General features: G+C 31.2%; 1 non-coding gene across 1 annotated transcript; it reads left to right on the plus strand.

Moving 5' to 3' along the window:
- Nucleotides 1-2,194: 2,194 nt before the first annotated feature.
- Nucleotides 2,195-2,266, plus strand: Trnae-cuc (transfer RNA glutamic acid (anticodon CUC)). Its single transcript has one exon. It is a non-coding gene; the product is annotated as a tRNA-Glu (tRNA).
- The last annotated feature ends 3,585 nt before the right edge of the window (nt 2,267-5,851 follow it).

The following is a 5,851-nucleotide window of genomic DNA, read 5'->3' on the forward strand; positions in this document are numbered from 1 at the left end:
TCCTTATAAATACACGAATGCTTTGTATGGCATTGGTGAACGATTGTTTTGAAATCTAGATACTTGGCAAGAATTTAACATTTCATCTCAAACGATCTTGTAGTTCAGACGACTTTTTCCGTTCGATTGAAATCAAAACATGCCACCTGTAATGACATGTCAAGAAATCACATATCGAATTTCATTGATTTTAAAACATTACCTTTATATGCATGTGAAAGTACAGATCAATTGATGGTCAACCCTTTGTCAGATTTGGTTCAAAATTTTATACATTTTAGATGCTAAACCTCTGTGCTAAATTTTAACTATCTAGCTCTTTACGTTTAGTAGTTGTCGAATTCACTTGAACTAGAACAATCAGATTTCATCTGAATAGATTTGGATCAAAATTTGATAAACTAAATTTATAGATTTCTAAAGTCCATACACCAAATTTTATCTGTTAGTTCAAAGAGTTTGGGTTATTGGGTTCACGAATGGACATAATGTCAAAAATGAGTTTTTCGAATTCAGGTAGGTCTGAAACATAGGGCCGTGGAGACCTGGCCTCCAGAAGGGTTCTGGTTCGAGACCCGATTCCACCGAAGAACCGTGAGCGGGTTAGGTGCATGTTAAATCCGTCATGGTAAAATGTCCTCCTGTTGATGTGGTGCGGAAGTTTAAGGAGGTTCGTCCTCATCATCTGCCCATGGTTCAAAATTACGAGGCCAATCCCAAAATAGTTCTAGTATTACTTTAAAATAGGACTTGAATATAAGTTATCTAAACTAAGGTCTGAAACAAGGAGATTCTACAAAATTTTCAGATCAAATTTGTGAAGACTGCGTTTTTTTATATTTTGTATACGAAAAAATAAAGCAACGGTTTTTATTAAAATTGGAGGATTTTTATTTATCGCTTATAATTTATCTAGTTCAGTAAATTTATTTAGCTGTCATAGAACTTCGATCATTCGAGCCTTTAATAACTGAGGTCTCAATTAATCGGCACGGTATTAAAAAAATAAAAAAATGGACTGCATTTTTTAGTTTTTAATTAAATATGGGACTTTTCTTAAAAGGGTGCACAAAATTATCACTGGAGCAGCACATTCTACAACCTGAAGAAACCACACCGATCCAGCCTATCAAATGTGAAAGGCCGTGGTAGCTTGCTGATAAGGCCTCAACTGCGGAATTGGAGGGTTTCAGATTCGAGACCCGATTCCACCGAAGAACTGTCGTGTAAGCGGGTCTGGCACACTTTAAACCCATTGGGGCCAAATGCCCACCCGCTGGTGTGGTGCGGAAATTTGGTCAGGGAGGGTGTGCCAGCTCAAATGGCGTCCTCGTCATCTGTTGGCGGTTCAAAATTACGAGGTCCATCCCAAAATAGCCTTAGTGTTGCTTTAAAAATGGAACGTTAATATAATTAAACCTAAATCAATAAGTGTAAAGCATACTCTCAAAAAGTCGTCATCTGAAATTCATGGTTCAAGAAATTAGATAAAGAATACAAAGTACCATTCCTAAATATTTTTTTTTAAATGGTGACTGCAAAATCAAGGAATTATAATAAATAAATAAAAATAAAGAATGAAAATTTGTTGGAAAGATTCATATTGTTGAGTTGGTGGGAAATACTCTTCTGAAAAAGCCTTTAATTATTCGTTAAAAAAATGCAAAAAGAACAATAAAAACCAGGAACATTCGCAAATCATCTTATCAATGTAATGCTTTAAATAAAACGTGTAAAGAAATTTCATACTAATGAATGTTTTTTTTAAAATGCCATTATTTAAAATTGGGAGCTTATTTTTTAAATTTTGCATAAACGATTTTGGAAATCTTGTGAAAAGAAAAATCATGATTTAAAAATATTTAAAGAATAATTTCTATTAACCGAATTTTCGAATATCCGAAATAGTCTGCATCAACTCTGATTATGGACGTTCTATTGTATTTATCTTTCTGAAAAGCAATGCTTTAGTTTTTGTATTTCCAATTCACTATTATATTGAGATAAAACGGATATAACAGTATCTTATTATTAAAATGTGGCGATAAAAGAAATCGAGAGCGAAAAAAAATTAAACAAATCCTTTTTCCTCTTCAGAAAGGGCAGGGAAAAAAAGTTGAAACCGTGCCAACTTAGAAAATCAGTAATTCAAAGAAGTTCAGATGAGTTTAGTTGCGTTACATTGTTTCACGACTCCGGCATGGTCTAGTGGTTAGGATACCTGGCTCTCACCCTGGAGGCCCGGGTTCGATTCCCGGTGTCGGAATTTTCTTTTCTCGAAAACCATACATGCATTTAACAACATGCCCTCAAATATTGTAAATCTTCTTTCACCATTTAATATTTTATAAAACAACAAGTTGCAAAATAAACGGAAAGTTGCGTGACAAGGACCATTGGAGGATTTTGGTAATATGAGACATTTACAAAATTTGTTTTAGCCATCTTTCCCTTCCAAAAAAGTAAATTCGTCATCGGCGTAATCTTACTCTATAAACGAAATTTTTTCTTTCTTTTGAGAATTCCCGTCACCAAGGTTCTCGAAATACGAGGTGAGTGCCTGTAACGTCAATGCGAAGAATATCCACTGGGATAAACGAGAGCACGAGACATCTGTAACAATGCATATCGAAATTAAAGCACTTTTTTGATCATTGTGTTTAAAGGCAGATGTGATGAAAAGAGAAAATAAAAATTTGTTTTAACGCCCTTTAACTTTACGACGAAAATAGTTTCAACTAGTAACGTGATTTTTCTTTTTCCAGTCGAAGGAAGAATTTCACATGTATGAATCCGTCATAATATTTCAATAGAAAATTTTCGAAAGTAATTCGAAGCATTATTTTTAAAAAACTTGATTGCATCAGCCATTGAATTATGCGTGCAAACGTTTCTACGTTATATAAAGAAGAAAAAATTAATAGAATGTGGTTAAACGTATAAGTAAAAGAACGTTAAATGCAGTAAGAAAAGCAAAATAAGAAATGCCAGTTTTAAGAAAAGCATTAAAAAAAATCGTTAAAATATTAACGAAAGAAAAATTTTGCTTTTAATATTTAATAACCTAAGAATTCGAATATTTAATGATCTGTTTGTCGTAATATGAAATTGTGATAGGAAACGAAAGATAGGATAAAAGGATAAAGTTGATTATTTTATTACAGCAATAAGATAAAAATTCATTTTTAAAAATGTATTAAAACAATTTTTAATTTTTAGACAATTTAAAATATTTTTTATTTCTTACATTTAAGAGTTAATTTTATTAATGGTTTATTGTTCTATTTTACTTGATATGCTAGAAAAAAAGTTTTTTGTCTTGTATGTAATAATAAAAAGCTAAAGTGCGTGGCACAGAAATCGTTTTTATTGCTTATTACCGAATAGCAACAATCAAATGTAACACATACTACCGTACGAAAATTCCCGATCATTTCATTGAATGTTTTTACAGCTGCGCTTCATTCAACATTAGTAATTAATGGAATTGCAAAATATTATTAGAAATGAGATGAACTTGCAAATTATCGCCGAAACTTCGTGAAGATGTATAGAAATCAAGATGATATACTTAATCGAGCATGGAAATTGGCTTAACCGTCGCCAAATAATCTGACTTGCCGATGGAAATTAGTGTTAATATTTTCCTTAACTATTATTTCACAAAAAAAGATTGGTACATCTTGATTAAGACTACGCCAAGAATAATGCCAAGCTAGAATGACGCGGTTCAAACGCAAAGTCAAATTGAAACCCAAAGAAAATATTTGTATGATTTCTCTTAGTTTGCTACTTTTGGCTGCTTTTTAACATGATTTGGCAGTTTATTGCCGTTACCGTGGAAATCAAGCTGTACCAACAATTGTTGCCTTTATCTTAAAACTCAAAATTTCGCTTTTAATAAAATCGATTTCATCCTCGTAGAATTTTCTTTATTTTTTAAAAACTTTATTTGATACACAATCAATTGCAATGCTTTTAAAGATATGAGGCTCAAACTTATCCATCAAAATACTCAAAAATTGATTTTGTAAATTTTAAAATAAAAATAAAAAGAAAGAAGATAAAAGATAAAGAAGCTTTTTTGGAAATTAATTCCGAAATAGAATTCCCTTCCGCTTTCATTCCGTAGTATATACACTATTTAAATTGGATATCCCGTAATTTTTAGTAGACTGATCAATTTAATTCGCCTTTTTTCAACCTTATCAAATAAAGCGAGATGTTTTTAAATAACCATACTAATAATTTAAGAGTAAAAATTCAATATCTGGGTGAACAAGCTTGCCGCCTAAGAATTTTGCTATGTAGCCGAGATAGAATCTGGTAAGTTTCGGAACAGTTATGAAAATTAAGATTTAAAAAAACATTGAAATTAAGATGAATTTTGAAACTGAGATTGAAAAAAAAACTACAGATTTACTTTCATAAAATAAATTAGAAGAGCCATTTAATTCTACGAAATAAACATTTAAAAAAAAGCTTAGAAATCGAATTATTTAAAATTTATCATATAACTGCTTCAGGCCTCTATCTAGTGTAATATTTGAAATCTCTACAATAAAATGTAGGAGTATGTCTTTAATTATACTTACCTCAATATTTAATTCTTAACTTACATTTTTTTAATGCATTTTTGTTTGTTTAAAAACATATTAGTGTTTCTGTTTGTTAACATATCTTTTATAACATATCTGTTTATTAACATATTAGCTATTCTGTTTATTAAAAACATATTTGTTTAAAAACATATTATATTAGACTAGAAGTGAAAAATTAGACTTGAAGCCAATAAATATTATACCGGTAGTAAAAATAAAATTTCGTTGTAAATCGCGATTTTTTTTTTTTTTTTTTTTTTTTTGTCCTTTTGTCAGCTGTCTTCCAAGCTGGTAAATGCTTCGATCATTCGATTCTACATTTGTTCATTGGAAGGCGACACAAAATGCGCAGGTGTTTTATTCGTCGAAACGTTCCGCAGATAAAGCGATTATCATTATTGATGATATGGACGTGGGTTTTTAATAGTCGGCAAAACCTCCGCTATTGATAAGCCTCTTTGCGAAGTAGAATAGTATGTTAAGGTTATTGAAGTAATAGGGAGTCAACCCATTTTCAGAAAGTTGAATATTTTACTTTAGAGCTTCAAAGTTAAACCAGTGAGTGTGGTCTCCCAAAAACTTTCTCGCATACATTCTAATAAAGGTGTTATCCCAGAGACCGCCTTGTTAGCAGTTTCCGTATAATTAGGAAATAGTAATCTTTGGCGTTAATCAGTATTTTTACTCAATCGATCGAGTCATTCTTGGCGAGTTATTTGGCGATTAATCTCTGGCATGCTGCTAATAGTATCCAAAAATAGAAATTGTGTTACAGACGCATTTTTTCCAACTGATTGAAATAAAAATTTGACACAAAACTACACTTGTAGTCGTAAAATCACATTTCAAATTTGATGTCAAATTCTTTCGTCAGAGTTTTCACGTTTACTTTTTTCTAAAGTATAGATCAACAGGTAGTCAATCCCTTTTGAGATTTGGTTTAAAATGTGATCGCTGCCTGTATTATAGATGTTAAATCTCTGTACCAGATTTTATCTCTGTTTTGTAGTTATCGTGTTAAATTATATTCGGACAGCCGGTTTCTTTTGAGCGGATTTTGCTCAAAAGTTGATAGAAATTTACAAATTCCTATCAAATTTAATAGAAAAAAATATAATTTGATATCAAATTTTGAAAGTCAGTATACCAAATTTCATTCTTGTAGATCGAAGTGATTTTGAGTTATCTTTATCATAGACAGACGCATATTTCTCTAGGTGTTTTTCGAAAAAAGGGAGTTCTAAGATGCG

The sequence above is a fragment of the Argiope bruennichi genome, chromosome 10 (genome assembly GCF_947563725.1).
Source record: "Argiope bruennichi chromosome 10, qqArgBrue1.1, whole genome shotgun sequence".
NCBI lineage: Eukaryota > Metazoa > Arthropoda > Arachnida > Araneae > Araneidae > Argiope > Argiope bruennichi.